General features: G+C 51.6%; 1 pseudogene; it reads right to left on the reverse strand.

The window, feature by feature from the left end:
* Positions 1–2,280: 2,280 nt before the first annotated feature.
* LOC129550738 (sodium- and chloride-dependent glycine transporter 1-like) lies at positions 2,281–18,735 on the reverse strand (annotated as a pseudogene).
* Positions 18,736–25,137: the final 6,402 nt, after the last annotated feature.

Consider the following 25,137-nt stretch of genomic DNA (forward strand, 5'->3'; position numbering starts at 1 on the left):
ACATGACTGAGCGACTGAACTGAACTGAAGCTTTTTTTGAACTGTGGTTTTTGAGAAGACTCTTGAGTGTCCCGTGGACTGCAAGGACATCCAGTCCATACTAAAAGTGATCCGTCCTGGGTGTTCATTGGAAAGACTAATATTGAAGCTGAAACTCCAATACTTTGGCTACCTGATGGGAAGAGCTGACTCATTTGAAAAGACCCTGATCCTGGGAAAGATTGAGGACAGGAGCAGAAGGGGACGACAGAGGATTAGATGGTTGGATGGCATCATCAACTCAATGGACATGAGTTTGGGTAAACTCCGGGAGTAAGTGATGGACAGGGAGGCCTGGAATGCTGCAATTCATGGGGTCACAAGGAGTCAGACATGACTGAGTGATTGAACTGAACTGAAGTATTTTTTAAATGTTTCCTCCAGACCTGGGAGCTCCTGGGATTGCACCAGCTCTAGGTCTCCAGTGTCCAGCACAGCACCTGGCAAAATCTGATGTGCTGATCTGAACTGACTTATTCAGGGAGGTGGGAACAATGGGGGAAAGGAAAGGGAGAAGTCCTGCTAGTCTATGGCTGCAGAGATGGCAGTGGACCGGGTGGAGGCTCTGAAGCCTAGAAACCATGACATGTCCTCTCAGAAACCACTTTGGAAAGAGCCGAGGGACACCAGAGATAAAGCCTATGTTTGCAGCAACACAAATACTACAGGAAGCAGAAAGATGGGCAGGTGGCTCATGGGCCACCTGGAAGGCCTGGGGACATGGGTGCTGCTTGACAGGAGGCCTCAGCATCCACCTGCCAAGCCTTCAGCCACATCCTGGAGCTCAGGCCCCTCCAGCCTTTTTAGTGACTAAATTCTAGAAGTCAAGAACCGCATCTAGGGGACGCTGCACTTAGAGGAGCTATAACTAGTTTCCTAAATGGAACTATAGCCTGATCTAACATGTGGACAAATTCTTTATTTGAGCTGATTCCGGCCTGGCTTTCTGAGCACAGAGAGGATGCTGTGGGCTTTGTCTCAGTTTCCTGGATACACCAGACCCAGGTTGCCTTCTGCCTTCTACTCAGCCTGGGTGGTGCCCTGGGTCTCCCCAGGGCAGCAGCTTTTTGGGAGCACTGGAGGATGAACTCCCCCAAGGCAGGTCCTGGGCCAAAGCCATAACCCCTGAGGGCACAGTGCTTGGCGGTGGTGACTGCCTTCCCCTGCCTCCCACCGCTTACAGGACATTCCACTCCTCCTGTTTCAAAGCTGGGCCAGTGGCCAGAGCTGGTGCCTGTGCCAGGCTTGGGAAGATCCCACACCCCATGTGATGGAGGCCTCAGCCCTAAGGGGCCTTTTTTTTTTTTTTTTTTTTCAGAAACATGAGCCAATCTGGAAATCTGGTGCTGTCCTCTCTATTCAACGGGGAAGTAGCATGATGGGAGGCATGACTCCAGACACTGCCCTGACCATCGGGATGACCCCTCTGTCACTCAGAGATGGCCCTGTCTCTTCTCTGTGGAGGGACCATTACACTAGCAAATCCCTCCCCCCACCCCCACCCCAACTTCTCACAAAATCAGAAGGTTTGTAGTCCACAGACCACTCCTCCTCCTAAACTTGTTTCTAGTGCAGCATGGGCCCAGCACACACGCTTCAGATCAGATCACCTGCTTCGCATGAGGGCTCTGACTCTTAGAAGCTATATAACCTTGGGTCAATTACTTAACATCTCGGGGCCTCAGTTTTCTCATCTGTAAAGTGGGGATAATAATGAAACCATGGAGAGTTGTATCACGAGCCTTAGTATATTGTTCCTTGTCATGGTGGACTTTCCCTCCACCAATTCCACTCCCTGCTGAGGGGTCTGTCTGTCTTCCAGGTGTTGAATACTGGTGGAAACCCAGAACGTCCCCTCCCAAGCCAGCCTATGCCAGGGTGGCTTAGGAGGGTGTCCCGGATCCTGAGCTGATACCTGACTTGCAAAGCCTGCTTCTGGAACATGCATTCACACCACATATCCTGAGCACCCCAAGCACCTCGGCTATGAGGGACTAGAGACATGAGCTCAGTGAGGCTGGCAGAGGCCAACGCCAAGGTCAGTCATGATTCCCGAGGCTCCTCTGGGGGGATGCCAGGTGGAAATACCAGGGCGGGAGGGCCGGCTTTCAGCTACTGCCAGCCTATTTTCCCCTTTTGAAGCTGGGCACTGTCTTCTGTCAGATACACTTGCTTTCTACCCAAGGTCAGGGCTTGGGTCGTTCTGAGTCTCTGCACCTATCTGACTCTATACAGCTTTGCTCAGACTTCTAGTGACCAGAGCTGTGGGTGCGGAGCCCCCAGGGGGAGCTCTGGTCTAAGGGTTGGGCTCATGCTCTTCCTTGGCTGGTTCCCAAGAGAAGGACGTTTTGCCACGGGGGCAGCATGGGAGGGACCAGTGAAGAACTTACAAAGGTGATACTTGGTGAGATGAAGTGCCAGAAGAAGCGGGGCAGTGGGAAGCCCAGCATCATCTGCATGTCCTCAAAGTAGTTCTGGTGCCCTGCAGAGAGGGACGTCAGCAGCCCACAGAACAGCGTGAGCAGGCGAGGGGCTGGTACATGGGAGGCCGTGGATGCTTGGGCACTTACTGTAAATGTACATGATGGACACACACATGACACAGGAGATGACGACCAAGGAGTAGCTGGCCACATAGTTGTCCATCAGCAGCAGCCAGTAGATGCCTGCCTACGGGCCAGTGAACAGCTGAGTCGGGGGTGCCTGAGTCTATGGTCCCCTTCTCTCTGCTGTCTTCTCCCCCCTCCCATTCCCTAGCAACTCTGGCCCAGTCTTTCCCATGGTTCTTACCTGGCTGGTAAGAGTGATGCCCGGAAGGAAGCCAGCCACAGCCATGGCCAAGGTCACATAAGTCTTTTTCTGCAGGATCCACTCATTCCCTACCTCATCCACAATGGCTGTGACCAGCATCTCTAGGAGGCAAAGCTGCAGGATATGGCCATCAGAGCAGGGGCCTATTCTTGGCCCCGCCTCCTCCTGCCCCAAGCCACACGCCTGAGTCCTGCACCTCGTACCCGAGTGCCCAGCCCCAGCCAGATGAGCATGAAGAAGAAGAGCAGGGACCAGAGTATGGAGATGGGCAGCAGTGTGAGGGCCTCTGGCATGCCATGAAGGCCAGGCCCGGGCCGTGGTCTGCCATGTGGGAAACGTCCACACTCAGGTGACTGGCCATGAAGTCCAGGATGGAGAAGATGATGAAACTATCATAGACGCTGGTGGCACAGTTAATGATACTGATGACGACATTGTCTCTAATGGGGAGGGAAACACGCGGTCAGGACATGCAGCTCAGTTCCTCCCTCCCAATGTGGGCCAGCAGACTTGGAGACAGGGAAAGTTCTAGGAAAAACAGTATCCCCAATCTCCTCTCTGGTCTGTTCTGGGACTCTTTAAGTGGGCGTGAGACTCTTGAGTCCTTACAGACCCCTGGGAGATCACTATCGTCACCCCTTCTCTCTTCTGCCTAAGTGTTCTCTGTTCTGCAGTGACTGGAAACAGACCTGGCATTGGTAGGATCTCAAGGCTGTGAGCGGAAGGGAAGATGCTGGTGGGCCAGAAGGCTGCACTGGATCTGGGGGGTCTGGGTGAAGCAGGGTAAGACTGCAGAAAAGGCAGGAACAGGGGGCAGCCCCAGCGCTGGTGGAGAGACTCTCACCAGTAGCAGTTGTTGTGGAACTTGTTGTAGGAAGCCACAGTCACAAGGCTGCCCCATGCACAGCCCAGCGAGTAGAAGATTTGAGAGGCGGCATTCCCCCATGCCTGCAGAAGGAGCTGCACTCAGAGACTGGTGCCTAACTGCCCTTCCCCATCCCTCCAGGTCATCTTCCATCCACAGCCCACCTTGGCCTCCAGGATCTTGTCCCACTGTGGGGTCAGGTAGTACTTGATGCCCCTGGAGTCTCCTTCCAGGGTCACGCCATGGACAAACAGGATGGTCAGCACCTTGCAGGGGATTGTGGCCATAAAGTAAAACACCTGGGAGTGAGAGGGGCCCCACTGGACCCCTTTGGGCTCTTCCCACTCCACCCCCCAACCTACCTGGGTCCTCTGGTCCCTATTTCCCTCCTACATGCTTTCATCACACCCCAACCGACCCCACCACACACAAAACCCAGGCGGGGAGGCAAGATTTTTCTGTGTTGGCACAGATCCTGGAGGAAGGGGGACTTAACTTTCCCTGAAGACCCGACCCCTCGGATAAGGCAGAAGAAGATGACCACCCAGGAGACACCGAGGCAGTTTCCAATGTCATCTGACAGCTTCAACACGGAAAGTCTTGAAGGGGATACTCTTGTCACTGAGGGCCAGCCACAGCATCCAGCAACACATTCCCAAGGCCCAGGGCCCAAACTGGCAGCTCCTTCCTTTCTCACGGAGTCCTAGTAGCTGGCTTGTCTGAGATAGGAGCGTTGGTGGGGCCCCAGCCCCAGCCTGCCCAGGCCTCTCTGCCTGCTGCCTCTCCCAGGATACTCGAGGGTGCCTGAAGGCCACACCCCAGGCCTGGGCTAGCTTCCTCAGCCCCTGGGGTGTGGAGGTCTCCCTGTCCCTGCTCAGACCCAGCCCAGGCTTTTCCGTTAGGAAGGCCCTCTCCTCCAGACTGGAGAAGGCACTGGCGACCCACTCCAGTACTCTTGCCTGGAAAATCCCATGGACGGCAGAGCCTGGTAGGCTGCAGTCCATGGGGTCGCTAAGAGTCGGAAATGACTGAGTGACTTCACTTTCACTTTTAACTTTCATGCATTGGAGAAGGAAATGGCAACCCACTCCAGTGTTCTTTCCTGGAGAATCCCAGGGATGGGGGAGCCTGGTAGGCTGCCGACTATGGGGTCACACAAAGTCGGACATGACTGACGCAACTTAGCAGCAGCAGCAGCTCCTTCAGACTGGATACACCCTATCTGGCATCACCTCTTCCAGGAAGCCTTCTGTGACCTTTTCACCCACACTAGTCCCCCAACTCTGATGAACAGAGGGAGGCAGTGGAGTACTGAGAAAAGATGGAGGCTTCCCAGGTGGCACTAGTGGTAAAGAACCTGCCTGTCAATGCAGGAGATGTAAGAGATATGAGTTTGATCTTTGAGTTGGGAAGATCTTCTAGAGGAGGAAATGGAAACCCATTTCATTATTCTTGCCTGGAGAATCCCATGGACAGAGGCACATGCAGGGCTATAGTCCATGGGGTCACAAAGAGTTGGACATGACTAAAATGAATTAGCACACACACTGGAGCACACAAGCCTAGACTTGAACCTGGATTCCTCTCCTGAGTATGCAGGACTCTCTCTGGAGCCCTGTGCCACGCCAGCTGTATATCTTCAATCTACTGGATGTTGATGTGCCAAGCCCTTGCTAGATGCTGGGCATATTGGCCTAAAGTAGGTATTGTGGGCACTGCTAGGAGTGTCTTAACCCCATGGGGAGGAGCACACTGGAAATATTCCTGAAAGATGGGATGCTTGAGCCAAAGTTTGAAGGATGGGGAGACACTGGGTGAAGAGCAATGAAAGCGCATGCCAGGCTGAGGTCATGGGTCAGGTCCAGGTCATAACCCAGCAGGACAGGATCAGGAACCACCTTGACATGTCAGTAACTCGGGAAGGCTGGAGGAGAAGGGGAGGGGAATAGAGAAGGATGAAGATAGGAAGGAACAAGATCAAGAGAAGTGAAGTCAAGATGGAGAAGTTTGGATTTTATTCTGAGAGATATGAGAAGCTTCTGGAGGGTTTTTAGAATAGGTCTCTCAGGGCCTCTCCTTGGCTCAAAACCTTGTAGCAGCTCCCATCTCTGGCCATGGAAAAACCAGTCCATACAGAGGCTACAAAGTCCTTCATGGTCCACTATCTCCTAACTTCCATCTCTCATATCTCTTCTCCTACTGCTCCTTCCCCCCTTACTGCTCCAGCTGCATTGGGTCCCTTGTTGTTCCTTAAATGTGCCAGGCCCACTCCCACCTCGGGGCCTTTATACATGATCTTCCCTGTCTGGCGTACTCTTTTCCCAGACCTCCACATGTCCACATGGGTGTGAGATCTGTTCAGGCACACAGGGCCCTGTGCTTAGAAGGGCCTTGTGTTTGGTTTAATGTCCTACCATTGCCATCTTGAAATTCTGAACACATTTGAAAAAGAGGCCCCATCTTGTCATTTTGCGCTGGGCCCCACAAATTATGCAGCTGGGCTTGTTGACATGGTTGCCTCCCTCCTTGCTTCCTTCAAATCCTTACTTGGGTGTCCTCTTTTCAAAGGGGCCTATTCTGGATACCCTGATTAAAACTGCAACCCCAGCCCCAGCCTGGCACACCTTACCCCATTCATGGCTGTATTTTCTTCCAGAGTATGTCTCCTATCATACTGTAGATTTTAGTATTCAGTTTGTTATCTGCTTTCTATGAAGGCAAGTGTTTTTGTTTGTTTTCTTCACTCTTGTATCCCTCCAGTGGTTCACAAAGTGCCTGGCACAGAGTCATGCCCAATAAACATTTGCTGAATGGATGAATGAATTAAAATCACGGAAAATGGACTGGGAAGTATAAAGGGGAGTATCTGGAGGGGGACTGGCTTGGCTGTTGGAGCTGTCCAGGCTAGAACTGATGAGCAAGAGACAAACTATTGAGCCTCAGTCTCCTCATCTCTAAATTGTGCATCATAACTTCAACCTAGGATAATTTGTAGATACATTTAGAAAAATACAGGCTCCTTTCTTTCCCCTCTTTCAGTGAAGACTTCTCAGCATAGCTCATAGGCTGTCCTCTAATCTTAGATATTTTTACTTTTGTTTTACAACTCAGTTCTCAAACCTCATGAAAACATGTTTAATACCTTGTGATGGGTGGTCACCCTGGTACCTCATGGGACATGTTGCCAGGTCTAGGATTTGTTTGTTTGGTCAGCCCACCGGACTGTCAGACTTGCAAGCACCTTAGAAGGCTCTGCCTCAAATCTTCTCCTAGACTCCCTTCATATTGTGACCTGCAGAGGGAGCTGTCCAACACATCCCTGCCAAACTCCTGCCTCAACAGGCATCAGGGTCAGACACTTTCCAGGCTCTCAGTCCATGGGGGGAACCAAAGATAAAGGGATAAATAAGACCAACCCCCTCCCCCCAGGAGTAGCTCCCTGGACCCTTGCAGCTGTCCTTTCCAAACTTTTTCACTTTGGGACATGCAGAAAAGAATAGTTTAGGCCCATGGGGCAAATAGATAAGGTCACTCAAATCTGAAGGCAGCAGGGCTGGAGTTTCTAGGCTGCCTAAGCCCGATCGGACTGGCACACTATTTAGGGCACATCGTGTTGGGAGGCTTTGCCTTGCAGAATAGCCACCGGGTCTTACTGCTGAGAGGTGATTTACTTTAAGCACCAGCATTCAAAGTAAAGAACCGATTCCTTGCTCAAAAGACTCTCTAAAAACTTTGTCTAGTTACCTATGTTCAACTGGTAGTGCTTTGTATTATTTTTTTATTGCAAGAATTCAGCATACAATACAAGGGTTTAAAGAGTTTGGAAGGCTAATCTTCTGAACTCTAGCTTTATTTATATGGCACCATATTTAATGTTTTGTTTTGGTTTTGGACTATGTGCTTTTGAGACCAAACAACTAACTGAAAAACTTTCGGAACCTCATGTATTTACAAGTTGGATTTATTCTGCATTTTTTTTTTAATTTCCCTAACCAGATGGTAAACGCCTTGAGAACAGGACACTCTCATCTATTTCACGGCATCTCCAGCAGTGGCTATCACTGTGCTTACTGAGCACCCATCACTGTTCTTAGTGATTTCTGATACATCTTTATAATAACAAGAATAATGTTGTAGCTACTCCCACTTAATGGATGAACAGTTGAGACTTAAAGAGGTTTGGTGACCTCACAAGGCCAAGCTGGTATGTAGCAGAGCCAGGATTTGAGTGAGGTCTGTGTGGCTCTAGAGCTGTCATGAAGACACTGAGAGAGGGGTGTTGGGATCCAAGTCCCATTGGGTGTCAGGTGTCTGCTGGGGAGATGAGAGCATGGTCCTGAGCTTAGGGCCTGCCTGGCAGGCATCAGAGAAGCTCTCAGAGGACTGTAAGGTAATGCTGTAAAGACATGGTGAGGGCAGGGAAGGCTAGAGGCCAAAGGGTGGGCAAAAGGCAGACAAGGGCTCAGAAATCTGCCCTGGGAGCTATTCTCCCTTTAGAGGAATCAATCTTTCTCTTGATTTTCTTTGTTCACTTGTAAATGGGGATATTTTATAAAACCGGCACACATTGTCTAATAGAGTTGCTGTGGGGCTCAAATGAGATGGTGCAGCTTTCCAAAGGGTCGCTGGAGACTGTGGACCCAGAATGCCTGCAGAGTATCATCGGCCTAATTCATATTAGGCATCAGGCACAGCGGGGCATGCATATCCTGACATATGTATATCCTGACACATGTATATCCTGACACAGCATTACAGCCTAGCTCCTTAACATCAGGGAATCAGTCTCTGAATCTGATAATGGGGATGATATCATGTAATATGTCTAGCACATAGTTCCCTGGTGGTTCAGCAGTAAAAACCTACCTGCCAATGCAGGAGACTGGGTTTGATCTCTGGGTTTGGAAGATACCCTGGAGAAGGAAATGACAACCCACCCTAGTATATTGCCTAGAGAATCCCATGGACAGACGAGCCTGGAGAGCTACAACCCATGGGGTTTCAAAAGAGCTGGACACGACTGAGCAACTAAACAACAAGAAGCACATAGTAGGTGCTGAGAAATGGGGGTGTTTGCTTACCTCATCTTGCTGAAGCCAGCTTGGGCAGCCCTCTCAAAGGTCACTTCCCTAGGATCTCCAGGAGAGGGCAGCAGGGAAGGAGTCCTGCCTAGGACTGCAACTCCTTAGGGAGGCCTGGCTCCAGCCCCGGAGTGGCTGTTCAGAGGGCCATCCTGTGGACCTCCTGACCCATGGCTAATTTACATGGAGGGAAATTCCCCTCTAACTGCACTGGAAAAAATCTGAGCTTTGCCAAGCAGCAGCCCCACCCTGGAAGACAGCCCCTGCGGTGATAATTTCTGGAGCATCTCCGGGCTTTGTGCTTCTGGAAACTTCCAGAAGGTTCTCCTTGGTCTAGATCAAGTTGCCCAGTCCACACCATGCCCCCAATATAGCAGAATACCTGAGTGGGTGGATTCTTTTGCTCCCCACTCTGTCCCTGCTCTGAGTACAGTTTTCAGAACCTACTTGGTGCTCAGGAAATGACCCGTCCAATGACTGAACGACTGAGTCTGCCCAGAGATGATTTTGCCCAAGCCTCACTGGGAGGCAACAGCCCTACGGTCTCCACCATGAGCCTTGAGGACGGTGACCACATCTTAACCGTCTTTGAACATCTATAGCACAGCACAGGGCCTTCCCAGGTGGCTCAGTGGTAAAGAATCTGCCTGCCAATTCAGGAGGTGCAGGAAACACTGGTTCAAGCCCTGGGTCAGGGAGATCCCCTGAAGTAGGAAATGGCAACCCATGCCAGTATTCTTGCCTGGAAAATTCCATGAACAGAGGCACCTGTCAGGCTACAGTCCATGGGGTTGCCAAGAGTCAGACATGACTGAGCACGTATGCAGCAGCAGCAGCCCAGGGACACTGGGTCCTGAGGCTCTGAGTGCTAGCCCTCGGCTTAGAGGACGTGGACTTGCTGGGACTTCGAGTGTCACTGGGACCTCCATCACTCAGCCCTGACTCTCCATCACAGCATGGAGAAAGCCTCGAACCCTCTGACCAGCAGGGGAAGCCCTGGGGCCTCCTCTGTCCCACTACTCTCTGCTGCCTTCTCCCAACCCCAGCTCCAGTCTGCCACCTCCTGGCTGCATCTCATCTGCCTATGTCTCCCAATCCTTCTATACTTCTTTTTTCCCTCCTCTGGGAAGTCTCGTTGTTTTTTTTTTGTTTGTTTGTTTGTTTTATGATTTGTTTTTTGACCATGTCATGCTTGGCATGTGGGATCTTAGTTCTCTGAGGAGTTGAACCTGTGCTCCCTGCAGTGGAGGCACTGGAAGCTTGAGTCTTAGACACTTTACCTTGAAGGAAGTCCATGGGAAGCCTCCTCAATTACCTTCTCTTGCCCTCACCACATCCCTGCATATACCTGCACTGAGAACCCTGCCCCAAATAGCTTTAACTACCCATCTTCCTTTTAGACTGTGACCTCCTCATGTCATGGTCTCAGGGCCTTTCATACCCCATGGGCACACAGGGCCTGGCAGACTGGACGTCATAAGTGTTTGTGGGATGAATGAATGAGGCCTGCCCACCAGCCCACAAAACCCTCTTCCCATGAGTTCCCCAACAGCGTGTGGGGAATTTCCTCCAGGATGTCCTGCTGTGCCTGCACACCCACCCAGCTGGGACAAGATGTTCCAAACATCCCCAGAAACAGCCTCCCTTCAAGCCAGACCCAGGGACTCTGTTCTCTGTCACCACAGAGCTCAAGGGTGCCAGGCTGTCCTTCCCAAATACTCCTTAATAATGACAGCTCTAGGCTCAGGAAACTTCCACAGCTCTTCTTTGATTCTAGAGGGTTAGGTCTACATTTCATTCTTGTAAGCCCTCCAAGAAGTCATGTACACCCTTTAGGCTACCACATGGCTGGTGAGTTCCCCACACACCTGTTACCCCTCATCACAACGGCTTTCTCTCAGGCTCATCTGGGACTAAGGTCCTCTGCTCATGCTCTTCTGCTTACCAGTAAGCCACCCCTCTTTGCCCCGACCCTCCTTGTCTGACCTGCCTGACTGCTGGAGCCTCAATGCTGCTGTGTAAAGACTCTCACAGACTCACAAAGCCTGTGTGTCAGCCTCTCCTGAAGTGGGCTGCGAGCTCCTTGTTTCTTCCCACACCCCTGCCCTGCTCCGTTCCAGGCACCATCCCTAGACTGAAGACCACTACCCTTTGGCGAAGAGGGAGGACTGAAGATAGGCTCCCAGGGTAACCCCTAGAAGCCCAGGTCCCATGGGGGCCTCACTTCCAGTACTCCTCACTAGGGCTTGTCCTCTTGAGGGTCTGGTTGAGCACCTGAGAGACGTTGCCAGGCAGAACAGGAGACTGCAAGATGTTGGTGATGTTGGGGTTATCCAGCATACTCACAGAGTCGGGCGTGTTACAAGGGTTATTGCAGAAGGTACAGGGAAACACGGGCCTCACGGACAAGAAGAAGTAGTAGAAGGTGATGCAGACAACCACGTTGTAGTAGATGCCGATGTATGTGGACACCACCATCATGCTGTAGCCCACACCTGGGGGAGGGGAGGGGAAGGAGCAGCGTCACACACCTAGCTGAAGGACGCGAAGCTAATTTGGGAAGGGCCTAAGGGGCAGACTTCGTGGAGGGCCACAGAAGGGGCAGGTCAAGACCTTGGCAGGAGCAAGTTGGGGGCTGAGTGGGGGGGGGTGAAGGGCTTTTGTGTATGCATGTTGTAGGAGGACAGAGGGTGGAGGCCAAGTAAACAATGGATGCCAACATGTGTCCCTGGCCTTGGCCATTGATGTGGACCTCGGGTCGACACCTGGGTTCCGTAGGAGTTGGCAGTCTGTATACAGATGGGTGAGTCAGCATGGCCCCCAGAGGCCCGTGTGTGTGTGTGAGTGTGTGTGTGTGTACTGCATCTGGACCTCACCTTTGAACTTGGGGCTGAACCTTCAGAGCCCCTGGTAGACCTGACTTGCAAACTGGCCAAAGGAGAGTTCCATGAAGAAGAGGGGGATCCCATAGAAGAAGAGCATGATGAAATAGGGGATCATGAAGGCTCCTGGTGGGCAGGAAGAGGGCAGGTTCAGGGCCAGCTTTGGGGGATCCCACCTTCTTCCTGCTCAGAACCCGACAGCAGAAGCTTTGCAATTGGCTGGGCTTCCAGGAGGGTGTGCAATGCTCTGGACAGGAGCCTCAGTCTGAGGCGCAATGCTCACGGCCTGTTTTTGAACTTGACAGGGATTCCCAGGAACCGTGCTCTGAGCTGAACACAGGTCCTGGAGCTGCCATGTTTGGGTGGGAATTGATGACTTAAACAAGCAATTTCACACACATTACCTGATGGAGTCCTCAAATATCCCCCGTTTCATTTTGGGGGCAGCTGTTGAAGTGCAAGGGGTATAAAACTGAGACTTGGGAGGTTTGGTTGCTTTCCTCTCTACCTTTACTCCTCTCGAGAGATCAGGCTGCCATGGTCAGGGGGTAAAGGGTACCTAAGCCAGGGGTGGGGGCAAAGGAGATTAGGGCTAGAGGCCAGCCTGTCTGGAGTGGGGTCTGTGCCAGAAGGGTCTGGCTCTGCCCTGGTGACTGGGCTCTATCCACGTGGGTGGTCCCTGCCCTGTGCCCACTAGGTACCTCCCCCATTGCGATAGCAGAGCTATGGGAAGTGCCAGACATTGCCCAGGCCCACGGCATAGCCCACAGTCGTCAGTGCAAAGTCAATCTAGTTTCCCCAGTTGCCCCGTTGGAGGCTGTGGTCCTTCTTGGTGGCCTCACTGGGCATAGCACCATTCTGTTCAGACAGGAGAAAATCTACCATCAGCAAGGCATTGGCATGAGGTGCCTGACCTTTCATACCTCCCCCAGTGGGGACACCATGGACCTTCAGGCCCCCACCCCTACACTGGACTTACCCTCTGCTGGCAGGAGCTGCAGGCAGGCCTGGCAGAGGAACACAGTGGAAAGAGTGGCTGCCAGAGGGTGCCAAGCAGTGCCTCCCTCACAAGCCCCCCAGCACCCTGTGACAACAGGCAACAGCCCACCTGAAGAGCTGCCCCTGCATCTGACAGGTGGGACACTGAGAGGGAGCCCGAGTTAACAGCCCCCCAGCCCAAGCCCCTCCAAAGCCTCCCCTCTCCCCTCTGGGTGAGGCTCTGGGATCAGCTGAGCCTCATACCAAGCAGCCAAGCTGGGCTGGGCACAAAAGGGCCTGTGTCCAGATAACGCAACCACTCGCCACCACCATGTCAGGCTGAACACACGGCCCATGGCAGGCGGCTTTGGGGGAGGGAACTCTGGACCCCTCCCCCAGCTGAAGGCTTTTTCTAGGGGGCGCATCGTTGTCAGGGCTGTAGGGTACAAAAAGGGGGAAGCAACTGAGCTGGGCCAGACCTGAGGAAGGCATTCTGGGACTCAGGATGGGAGGGCTAGGAGAGCCATCTCTAATTGCCCACTCTAATTGTGAGCGGAGCCCTGGGGAAGCTGACCTGGGCTGGGGGGTGAGGTTGCTGGCCATGAGTTTGGGGAGGAGACCAGAGTTGTAGGCACCATGCCATACTTGGAGGACAGACCCTGGGGAGTTCTCCTTCCAGTTCCCTCAGGAGAACTAGAGGGAGTGACTCTGAGAAAGGTTCTCTGAGCTGAGGGAGTGTGGGCTGCAGAAGAGGGGCTTGTCCCAAAGGAAGGATGCGGGCTTGCCGGGGAGCTGTGGGGCTGGACTGGGCGGGTGGAAGCCCCACTGAAGACCCCAGCCCCACAGTTAGAACTAACCCAATAAGTCCCTCTATAAATGTGAGCAGACCCGTCCCCCATGAGTCAGACACCCTGAGCTGGAGCCTGAGGGGTCAGAGGAGACTCACTAAGAGGCAAAGGAGGACCCTGAGAGTCACCAATAGAGAAGCCCAGAGAGTCCTTGAATGACAGAGACAGTCTCCCAGAGGTAGGCTGTTCTCCTGAGAGAAATGGTCGGGTGTCCCTGAGGACACTCAGGATCAGAGACATAGCCACACAACCTCTGAGGAACAGTACGGCAGTGACACTGACCCTCAGTTTGAAAAGACAGATTCAAGAAACACAAAAAAATAGACAAATGGGCCTGCTGCTTTCATGTGCTGCTAGACTCTGAAACTGACCGACAGGCACAGGGGAATGGTCTCACCGGGACTGCACCTTCCAGGAAGGCTGATTTGGGAAGGCAGGCCCAGAGGCCCCAGCACCTGATGATGGCCCTCCTAGCCACGCACACTTTGCTTTCAGTGGGCACATCTGGGGGGCGGCTCCGGGCTTGCAAAGCACGTGGGCACTACTGCACAGACACCGTTGTCCTGCAGAAAGGTGTCACCTCCCACCCAGCACTGCCCAGAGGAGAACCTGAGCCTCACATGGTCCTGGGAGGTTTGGGGCCCAGTACCAGGAACCCTTCACAGAGCACCCAGAGCTGGCCAGCAGAGCCTGTGTGCATTCATTCGCAGAGATTTACAAGCACCTACTATGTGACAGGCCCTACCTCAGTCTCAGGAAATTCAGAAGGGAACAAAACACACCCCAACCCACTCAGAGCTAGAAATCCAGGGGGAGAAAGCCATTAATGAGATAAACACATAATTTTTACATGCAACTTCAACATGACCACAAAGGGGGAATTTCTCAAGTCACTAGAGCATGAAAGGCTGACTAGGGTTGGGGTGGAAGCAGGGTGAGATCACAGAAGCCTGCCCTGATGAAGAGGCTTGAAGGCTACCTTGGCCCTGGAAGGGGGCAGCTCCTAGTTCTGGTGTGACAGGTCCCGACAGAATCCTGACTAAGACTGTCACCACCTCCTGGGGCATTTTTTGGGGACAAGCCTAGCAATAGTTTGAGGTCCAGGGGGCATTTTTTTCAGAGAGCATGAGGCCTGCCTGGAATAGTTTATCCATTCCCAAACAAAACCCAGACAAATAGGCTTCCTATATGTTGATCCTACAATAATGGTTTTATTCTGTCTGAGGCTTGTTTACTTAGTGGCACAATGAGGGATTGTAGCAGCTGCAGAGTACGTGGGTGGGGTCACGAAGCAGCAGTTATAGCTGTAAGAAAGACAACTGGAAGATCCAGGGTGGCCTCACAGGTGGAGCAAGGGTAAGGCCTTTTGCAGAGACCAATGTCCTAAGGTTTGCTGTTCAAGGCCTGACCAAGTGCAGTGGGACCAGACTTGGGCCTCTGAGGTCTCTGTTTCTTCCTTGGTGTGGAGGGGCCCGGGAGGGTGGCCAGCAGCGAGTCACAAGCTGACTGAGCCCTCAGGAGTTAGTGGTGGCATTCACGAGCAGCACACTACTGAGTCTTGCACCCAACAGTTCAGCCCTGCTGACTGTGCCCCTTGGAGGCCCGAGCCTGGGGGACTGGAGTCCAGAACTGGAGTTGGGGATGGGACTGTGGCAGGAAGTAACAGACAGCACGAGGGGTCCGCTCTGCAGAAGGAGGTTCAATGACGCCCTGAAAGTGGTGGGAGGAGCTCCCAGCAGAAGCAGCACCAGCCGCTGTTCCTTGGCTCCGTATCCCAGTCCTTCAGAGCCCCATTCAGGAGCTCTGGAGGGAATGCTGCCGTGGGGGCCTGGTCCACATCCAGGCCTCTGACTTTTTATTCCAGTGCAAGCTATGTGTAGGCAGTCTGACTAGTGAGGATGTGGTGCTCAGCAAAGGACAGAGGAAACCCACCGTCCTCCAAGGACACTGGAGGGCAGAGTCCCTCTTTGAGGGCTTCTGGGGGCTCTAGTTCCCTTCCAGCCCTCCTCTGGGGATGCCCCTCCACATCCTTCCTGAACAGCAATGCCCAAGGCTGGCGAGACTTTTCTAATGCTGCGCAAGTTTTTTTATCCTTGCATAACTTTTCTCATTCTAAGCCCTCCATTCTCTTTTACCTGCTGGGTGGAAGGCATGTCATTGATAGTAACAGTTCCTGCAGAGTTTGTTGGCTCTGAGGTACGCACAAAAGAATCTCTATGTGCTCATGGATTTGACCCAGACTAGAGGCCCGGCTGCCTAACCCAGCTCAGCCCTGCAGACTGGCCAGGCTCCAGGCTCCTGCTGCCCATCACCCATCTCCCACTGTCTGCTGCCCCTCGCTGCCCACCCAACTTCCCTCCCTCACTCACACCTGGGTGGTGAGTTAAACCAAAGTGGCCTGATGCCTTTCTGGGTTGGTCCCTCCTCCTTGGGCTCCCTGGATAGCCCCTAACCTCACCTCTGACTTGTCCTCATGGGCCTCATGGGTGATCTCCAGGGTAGGGATTGCCCTGCCCTGTGCCCAAGCTTTCTCAGGCACAACAGGATGCAGGCTACAGGGCGTGCCTTTCATGACTGTGTGGGTGGTCTGGCTGATCATCCTCCATGACATCCGTCATGCAGAGACATACACATAGAAGACCCTCAGCACCCCTGTCCTTAGAAGCAGTCATTGAGGCAGCAGTGTCCATGCCTGCACAAGGATCTGTGACCTGTCTTCGGTTCACAACCTCCCACCTATCCCTGCCCAAGGCAGTGAGCCACACTGAGCAGTTGCTTATGTAAGTCTTCTCCCTAGCCCTCTGCCCTCTCTTTATTCACTGTTCTGGGTGAGCTCCTGGAATTCAGGCAGTTCAGTTCCGAGGGCAGAAATCAGAGCTCCTCCCACACCTTGGGCTTGGCAGGGTGGGGATCTTACACTGGGGTTTAGCATCCTAGCATTCTAGAACCTGCACTCTCAGCAGTCCAAACCTCTTCCACTCTCAGCATTGAGAGAACTTAGCTATAAAATCAGGGGACAGACAGACAACTTCAGTAGATCTCCTTATATTCTGTAGCTCTGCCTTGCCTGGAATTGCTATTTCTGACTCTGTCCTCTATTTTCCATTAGTTCCCACTGGCTTTCTAAACAGCTTTAAAAAAAACGTTGTTATTTCTTTCTTTCCAATTATGAGCTTATCATTAAAAAAAAAAAAGAAACTACAGCAAAGTATAAAGAGGAAACAATGCTGCAGAGCCCGCTCCCGAGGCCACCCCACACCGCAGAGACACCCCTCCCTTCTTTGTGTCCAGACTCAGAGGCAGTCCAAGTTTCTACTCTGGGCGATGGCTGTAGTCAGGCTCCCAACTCCTGTCCTCTGAGAGCAGTGTCCCCTGGATATTTCTGTGAATTGAGAGTTCTCTCTTCTGCTCTCGGTGGACACTGAGGACTCCTGGAGCAGGCTAGCCAAGGCAGGCCCTTCTGGGAGCCAGAAGGCTTCTTGTCCATGACTATGAATCCCCAGGGTTTGCTCAAGGGATGAAGTCCTATCCAAACAAACTTTGCAGAGGAGAACAGGCAAGACCCTACATCCCAGACTGACCCTGAACCAAATCCAGATCCCTGGTAGCCTTCTCTGAGCTTCAATGGGGGAATTCAGGCAGAACAGCCATGACAGTAAACCATGGCTGCCTCGGGAGACCCCGTGACCTTATACCCCTTGGTTCTTGGTTCCCCGACTTGTCTTCCTAAGGCAGCACCTGCCCTGCAATGACAGAGCCTTCCATCCTTCAACAGACATGTGAAAAGGTCAAGGGCTGGACTGGAGGAGCAGGACCATGGGAACATCTACCCTAGACTTGAGCAGTATGCAGGGGCTATTAGTGTCTCCTGCCTCAAGGAAAACCTCATGGCACCTCTCAGGAGATCAGGCCCTCATATGGGAGGTGAGACAGACAAGAACGTGCTTGGTGCTGTTTCATCCCAGAGCCCTGACTGGCAGAGGGCTCTGTCAATATTGACCCACCAGTATTGTGGACAGCAGACAGCAGATGCAGCCCAGGCACGCTGGGATCCACTCCAGACGCTAAGAGTAGTGACGGGACCATTGGGTGGGCTCTGTCTCTGCCCTGGAACCCAGCAGTCCTGCCCCGCACTGTGGCAGCCGTGAGAAGTCTCTGCCCCAGTTGACTGGCAGTGGACTGGCATTTTGGAAGTGGCTTTGGTTGCCGACCCTGGCAGTCCTGAAGATGAAGGGAAGCCCTGCATAATGATACTCCCAAACCCAACCCAGGTCTCCCCAGAGGACATGCCTTCTCTTGCCTTCTGGAGGTCAAGTCAGGATGCGCTGCAGAGAAAGAAGGTGACTGTCTCAGTCCCCTCTCCCTCACTGCCATCAGCCACGTTGTGCCTGCCATCCCCGTCTATCCCTGGCTTCCAGGGATGCGGGCACACCGGTGGTGCCCACCCCACCTGGGCCCTAGTCCTAGACACTGGCGAATATTCCGCAGGGTCTGTCTCCTCCCAGCTGAGATGCTCGCCCACCCCCTTCCCCCATCCTCACCACGCAGCCCCTGTACCAATTCCCCTGCCCCCTTACTCACTGTCCCCATAGGAGTAACTGCCATGGTACAGACAGTGGGGCTGAATTGATTGGTACAATTCCTGGGCACCTCTGGCCTGTCTCCCCGGGAGCTAGGACAATGCAGCTTTGATACACAGAGCAGATTATCAGCAAGTCCTTGGGTTGGGGGAGCCCTTACACACTCGTTCTCCTCGCCCATGATCCCACCACACAGCTAACTCTTCCTGCTCCTTTGCACAGTTGCAACTTTCTGAGTCACTTTTGCTGGTGTTTGTCTCTCGGGCTGGCTGTGCCTGCCCCTCTCTGACACAGACCACTTAGTCCCTCTCCCCACATCCAGTCCTGCCTCCCAGTCTTCCTGGCACCAGAGAGGGGGCTCGACCTCCTGGAAAGTGACTGACCTGTTTTGGGGAGGAGGGATCCACAGATCTCTGAGCCGCCGCCATCCTGGGGTGAGCACCTGGAGCGGAGTGCAGGCATTTCCTCCATGCATTCACACCTCTGCCAGCTTCGATCGACACTAATGCATCCCCTGCCTCTTCCACTGCCTGCTGGGCAACATCAATTACTCTCACCTCATCTCTTCCCAAAGCTCTGCCTACCCCTTACTTTGCCCTCCCCCTCCAGCCAGTCCCCATGCAGCCCAGTGCGGATGCTCCACTGGGGCATGGGGCATAGAAGGGGACATAGACACAGGGCACTAGAGTGAGGCATGGGACTTGTTGTGTTTCTCCCTTGTTCCCAGCAAGTTATTGGAACAAAAAACACACACACACTCTCACAACCACAGGGTGAGGCATAGCGGGCACAGAAGAGAGAGGGTGGCTCATTCACATTCTAGAGTGGGGTCTGGGGCCCAGATGCTTCTGAGAGCACAGGCCTGGCCCTTGGTGGGCCCCTGGTAACGAGGCTGGGTACCACTGGGCTCTAGAGATGGTGAGGGAGCAGGGAGAAGGGGACATAGACACAGGGCACTACCAGAGCATCTCAGACTTCGCAGAGTGCTGTGGCCTGAGGGGTGATGGGCACTGGAGCAATTCCCCCAGGACTTGGGGATCTCCAGCCAGCCAAGATGGTAGTGTGTCCTCATAGAAGAATGTGACTGTCTGTGCAAAAGAGTTGTGGCCTGGTGAACTGTGCTGTCACCTGTCTGAAGAAAGATGGGATTAGCCAAGAGGGCAGCTACAGAACACAGACCCTTGAGGATTAGCTCTGTGTCACCTAGAACCTGAAGAGGTCCCTCTGAGAAAGTGTGTTGAGTGGTCTGCGGAGAATGTCACTCAGACCCTCAATTCCTCTTCTCTGAGACCACACTCACTGGTCAGTCTCCAGTGAGTGCTGAGATACCACAAACCAGTGGGCATGAGGAAAGGTGGGCACGAGTGTTCTGGTGCTGGGAAGACATAGCTTCCAGTTTTTGGAAACTGATGGTTGGGAAAGGGTTCTGGTACAGAGTAGGATCTTAGTAACCTAAGATCCATGAATTCTAATATAAAGGACAGCTTCCCTGTGAGTTTGCTGACCCCAGTGCGAACACGGCAGGGTGGTACTATTTTACCGTTTTTGTTATTACTACTTTAAAACCACTCACTGGCCTGCGTTGGGTCTGTGCTGCAGTGTGCAGGCTCTTTAGTTGTGGTGCGTAGCCTTGGCAGTTGTGGGGCAACAGCTTAGTTGCTCTGCAGTCTGTGGGATCACAGTTCTCTGACTAGCGGCATTGAACCCATGTCCCCTGCACTGCAAGGTGGATTTCTAGCCACTGGACTACAAGGGAAGCCCCAACATCATTATTTTTAAAGGGCAAAATCTTTAGTCAGACAGGTCTGGGTTAAAACCCCAGCTCTGGTGGATATCCATATATGTATCTCCTTAGGCAAGTTTACTTGTCTGGGCTTAGTTTCTTTATCTCTAAAATGGGGATCATATCTACCTATCTCTTTGAAGCTAGTAAACATTATAAATAATAGTGATAGATAATATATATTAAGTGCTTATTGTGAGCCAGATTCTGTCCTAAACACTTCATATTAATATATATTAACTCATTTAATCCCCCAACAGCCCCTCGAGGTGGGTATGCTACTATGCCCATTTTGGGAGAGAAGATGGGGAATGATCTTGGTTCAAGCAAGTCTCCCAGGAGAATGACCTCAGACCCTAGTGACTGAGCTGCTTCCAGGCCAGCCTCATGCAGCCAGGTCCCCAGACATGCTCTGCTGACTTCTTGCCAGTCAAGACTGAGGGCCAAGCTCCTGGTTGGGCCACTTGCTCCAGGAAGACCCAGTCACCCATCATGCCGAAAAGCTCACTTTCACACAAGGTGGGCTCTGGGTTTTGGCTGCCATGGCCTGGGTCAGGTGCCCAGAACAGGCAGCCCTGGCTGGACAGCTTTCTCTGGTTCTGCCCATGCGGACAGCAGGTGGCAGCAGCCCTGCTGGATCCTGGCCATACTGAGGCCTCATTAGTGGGATCCAGCTGCTCTAACCCCACTCAGGGAGGGAGGCTCCCCCAAGCCTGCCTCTGACTTTTCTTAATAAGAGTGGGTATTCCTCCAGAGGGCCAAGGAGTTGAGGGGCTTTGTTTGCAACCTGTTACTCTGAGGGAAGGTCCTGCTAAGGCAAGACTGCAACATGCTGGGTTAGTGGAGCTGCTGGGAAGCTGTGTGAGGGGAGGGGAGGCCACAGAGCTGAGTCAGTGGGCTCCAGGGAGGCCAAGTGGAATGGAGGGTAGGTCCTAGGACCAGAGAGGAAGCCTGAGGAGGTTGGGCTTTTTCTTTTGGATCTAGATATTATCCATTTCACTGGGGAGGATGTGGTTGTGAATCTAGGATCATCCAGTTATTGTGCAGGCTGGCCTGGCTAGGAGAGCACCTCCTCTGTGCTAGTCCTTGTCATATAAGGAGAGTGCGACTGTGTGTTGGTGTCTAAGATAGGAGAAGACCTACTGTGTGACAAACCACACTAGGAAGGCACCCAGTGTGTGCCAAGTAAAGTGCTGGGAGAGTACCCGCTGTGTGCCAGCCTCATGCCAGGGAGCCCTGGTGGTTTGCTGGGTCCTGCACGAGATAAGTGCCCCAGTTCAGTTCAGTTCAGTTCAGTCGCTCAGTCGTGTCTGACTCTTTGAAACCCCATGAATCACAGCACGCCAGGCCTACATGTCCATCACTAATTCCAGGAGTTCACTCAAACTCATGTCCATAGAGGCGGTGATGCCATCCAGCCATCTCATTCTCTGTCGTCCCCTTCTCCTTCTGCCCCCAGTCCATCCCAGCATAAGAGTCTTTTTCCAGTGAGTCAACTCATCGCATGAGGTGACCAAAGTATTGGAGTTTCAGCTTTAGCATCAGTCCTTCCAATGAACACCCTGGATTGATCTCCTTTAGAATGGACTGGTTGGATCTCCTTGCAGTCCAAGGGACTCGCAAGAGTCTTCTCCAGTACCACAGTTCAAAAGCATCAATTCTTCGGCGATCAGACTTCTTCACAGTCCAACTCTCACATCCATACATGACCACGGGAAAAACCATAGCCTTGACTAGACGGACCTTGGTTGGCAAAGTAATGTCTCTGCTTTTTAATATACTATCTAGGTTGGTCATAACTGTCCTTCCAAGGAGTAAGCGTCTTTTAATTTCATGGCTGCAATCAGCATCTGCAGTGATTTTGGAGCCCCAAAAAATAAAGTCTGACACTGTTTCCACTGTTTTTCCACCTATTTCCCATGAAGTGATGGGACCAGATGCCATGATCTTTGTTTTCTGAATGTTGAGCTTCAAGCCAAACTTATCACTCTCCTTTTTCACTTTCCTCAAGAGGCTTTTGAGTTCCTCTTCACTTTCTGCCATAAGGGTGGCATCATCTGCATATCTGAGGTTATTGATATTTCTCCCAACAATCTTGATTCCTGCTTGTGCTTCTTCCAGCTCAGCGTTCCTCATGATTTACACTGCATAAAAGTTAAATAAGCAAGGTGACAACATACAGCCTTGACGTACTCCTTTTGCTATTTGGAACCAGTCTGTTGTTCCATGTACAGTTCTGACTGTTGCTTCCTGACCTGCATACAGGTTTCTCAAGAGGCAGGTCAGGTGGTCTGTTATTTCCATCTCTTTCAGAATTTCCCACAGTTTATTGTGATCCACACAGTCAAAGGCTTTGGCATAGTCAATGAAGTAGAAATAGATGCTCTTCTGGAACTCTCCTGCTTTCTCCATGATCCAGCGGATGTTGGCAATTTGATCTCTGGTGCCTCTGCCTTTTCTAAAACCTGCTTGAACATCTGGGAGTTCACAGTTCACATATTGTTGAAGCCTGGCTTGGGGAATTTTGAGCATGACTTTACTAGCGTGTGAGATGAGTGCAATTGTGTGGTAGTTTGAGCATTCTTTGGCATTACCTTTCTTTGGGATTGGAATGAAGACTGACCTTTTACAGTCCTGTGGCCACTGCTGAGTTTTACAAATTTGCTGGCATATTGAGTGCAGCACTTTCACAGCATCAACTTTCAAGATTTGAAATAGCTCAACTGGAATTCCATCACCTCCACTAGCTTTTTTCGTAGTGATGCTTTCTAAGGCCCACTTGACTTCTATGCCAAATTCTGGGTGGGCCAGGTGAGGACCCCGGATATGGTCAGCCCTGAGCAGAATGAGCATGCACTATGCAACTGGCATTGTGCTAAGTGAATGCCCAATATGTGCCATGTCATATGGCTGAGCACGTGTCATGTGCCAGGACTCATGCTATGAGAATGCCTGGTAAGTGACAAGCCGTCTACCAAGGGAGGACCCAGTTTATGCCAAACCCTGTGCTTGCTGAGCACCCAGGATGTGTCAAGCCTACACTGGTTGAGCATTTGACACATGCCAGGACCCGGACTGGGTGAGCATCCACTATGCATCAGGCCCTGTGATGGCTGCTGCAGACAAGAAGTATCTAAACACTTTTGTCAAAGCATAACAGAACAGGTCAAGACAGGACAGCCCCAGGCGGCCTGTGGTGCTTTCAAAGCCTTCTAGGATGATTTAGATGCTCCGGCACCTGGAGCCCTAGGTGGGTGACTCTGCTTTTATTCATCATGAGGCTTCCCAGTAGCAGAGGCACCCAATGCAGCAGAGATGTGGGGAGAGACCAGTAAGACTCACCAATGTCTATCTGCCCAAGATACTCTACGAGTGGGGAGCAGGCATGGGGGAGGGGACTGAATTGGATTTCGTGTGAGACTGTGGGATTAAAGCTGACCCATTGGGGCTCTTGGAGAAGGAAATGGCAACCCACTCCAGTATTCTTACCTAGAGAATCCTGTGGTCAGAGAAGCCTGGTGGTCTGCTCTCTATGGGGTCGCACGAAATCAGACACAATTGAAGCAACTTAGCATGCATGCATCCCACGCCAGTATTCTTGCCTGGAGAATCCCAGGGACAGAGGAGCCTTGTGGGCTGAAGTCTAAGGGGTTGCATAGACTTGGACACGACTGAAGTGATTTAGCAGCAGCAGCAGTAGTGGGGCTCTCCTGTTCTGGGCTCCTCTCTCCGACCTCCCTTTACTGTGAACCCCAGGCAACCTGGCCCTACATGTGTATAAATAGAGGCACTAGGTCTCCATGAAAGTGAAAGTTTGCTGCTAAACCTCAGAAAAGACGCCAGGATTCTTGGCCTCTAGAGCAGAAGAATTCAATCCGTGTCCAGAGACAAGGCTTGATCGCTCAGAGTTTTTGTGTAATAAAGTTTTATTCAAGTATAAAGGAAATAGAGAAATCTTCTGACATAGGCATCAGAAGGGGGCAGAAAGAGTACCCCCTTGTTAGTGTTAGCCATGGAATTATATACTGTTTAAGTTAGTTATTGCAGTGAATCAAAAGAATGTCTGGAGGTTGTAGACCTCACTAGACTTACTCCCATTATTTACACCTTAAGATAACAGGATTAGCCAGAAGGTTTTTTCCAGAGACTCTTCAAGCAGGATACATGATTGTTATATAATCCTAAGGAATGTAGTCTGAATATAAGTTAAATAAGCAGGGTGTCAATATACAACCTTAACATATTCCTTTTCCTATTTGGAACCAGGCTATTATTCCATGTCCAGTTCTAACTGTTGCTTCCTGACATGCATACAGGTTTCTCATGAGGCAGGTCAGGTGGTCTGGTATTCCCATCTCTTTCAGAATTTTCCACAGTTTATTGTGATCTACACAGTCAAAGGCTTTGGCATAGTCAATGAAGCAGAAATAGATATTTTCCTGGAACTCTCTTGCTTTCTCCATGATCCAGCGGACGTTGGCAATTTGATCTCTGGTGCCTCTGCCTTTTCTAAAACCTGCTTGAACATCTGGAAGTTCACGGTTCACATATTGCTGAAGCCTGGCTTGGAGAATTTTGAGCATGACTTTACTAGCATGTGAGATGAGTGCAATTGTGCGGGAGTTTGAGCATTCTTTGACATTGTCTTTCTTTGGGATTGGAATGAAGACTGACCTTTCCAGTCCTGTGGCCACTGCTGTGTTTTCCAAATTTGTTGGCATATTGAGTGCAGCACTTTCACAGCATCATTGTTGAGGATTTGAAAAAGCTCAATTGGAATTCCATCACCTCCACTAGCTTTATTCATAGTGATGCTCTCTAATGCCCACTTGACTTCACATTCCAAGATGTCTGGCTCTAGGTGAGTGATCACGCCATTGTGCTCATCTTGGTCATGAAGATTTTTTGTACAGTTCTTCTGTGTATTCTTGCCACCTCTTCTCAATATCTTCTGCTTCTGTTAGGTCCATACCATTTCTGTTCTTTATCGAGCCCATCTTTGCATGAAATGTTCCCTTGATATCTCTAATTTTCTTGAAGAGATCTCTTGTTTTTTCCTATTCTGTTGTTTTCCTCTATTTCTTTGCATTGATCACTGAGGAAGGCTTTCTTATCTCTCCTTGCTATTCTTTGGAACTCTGCATTCAGATGCTTACATCTTTCCTTTTCTCCTTTGCGTTTTGCTTCTCTTCTTTTCACACCTATTTGTAAGGCCTCCTCAGACAGCCATTTTGCTTTTTTACAATTCTTTTCCATGGGGATTGTCTTGG

Source organism: Moschus berezovskii, chromosome 21, assembly GCF_049115385.1.
Source record: "Moschus berezovskii isolate FMDL1 chromosome 21, NW_MosBer_1.0, whole genome shotgun sequence".
NCBI lineage: Eukaryota > Metazoa > Chordata > Mammalia > Artiodactyla > Moschidae > Moschus > Moschus berezovskii.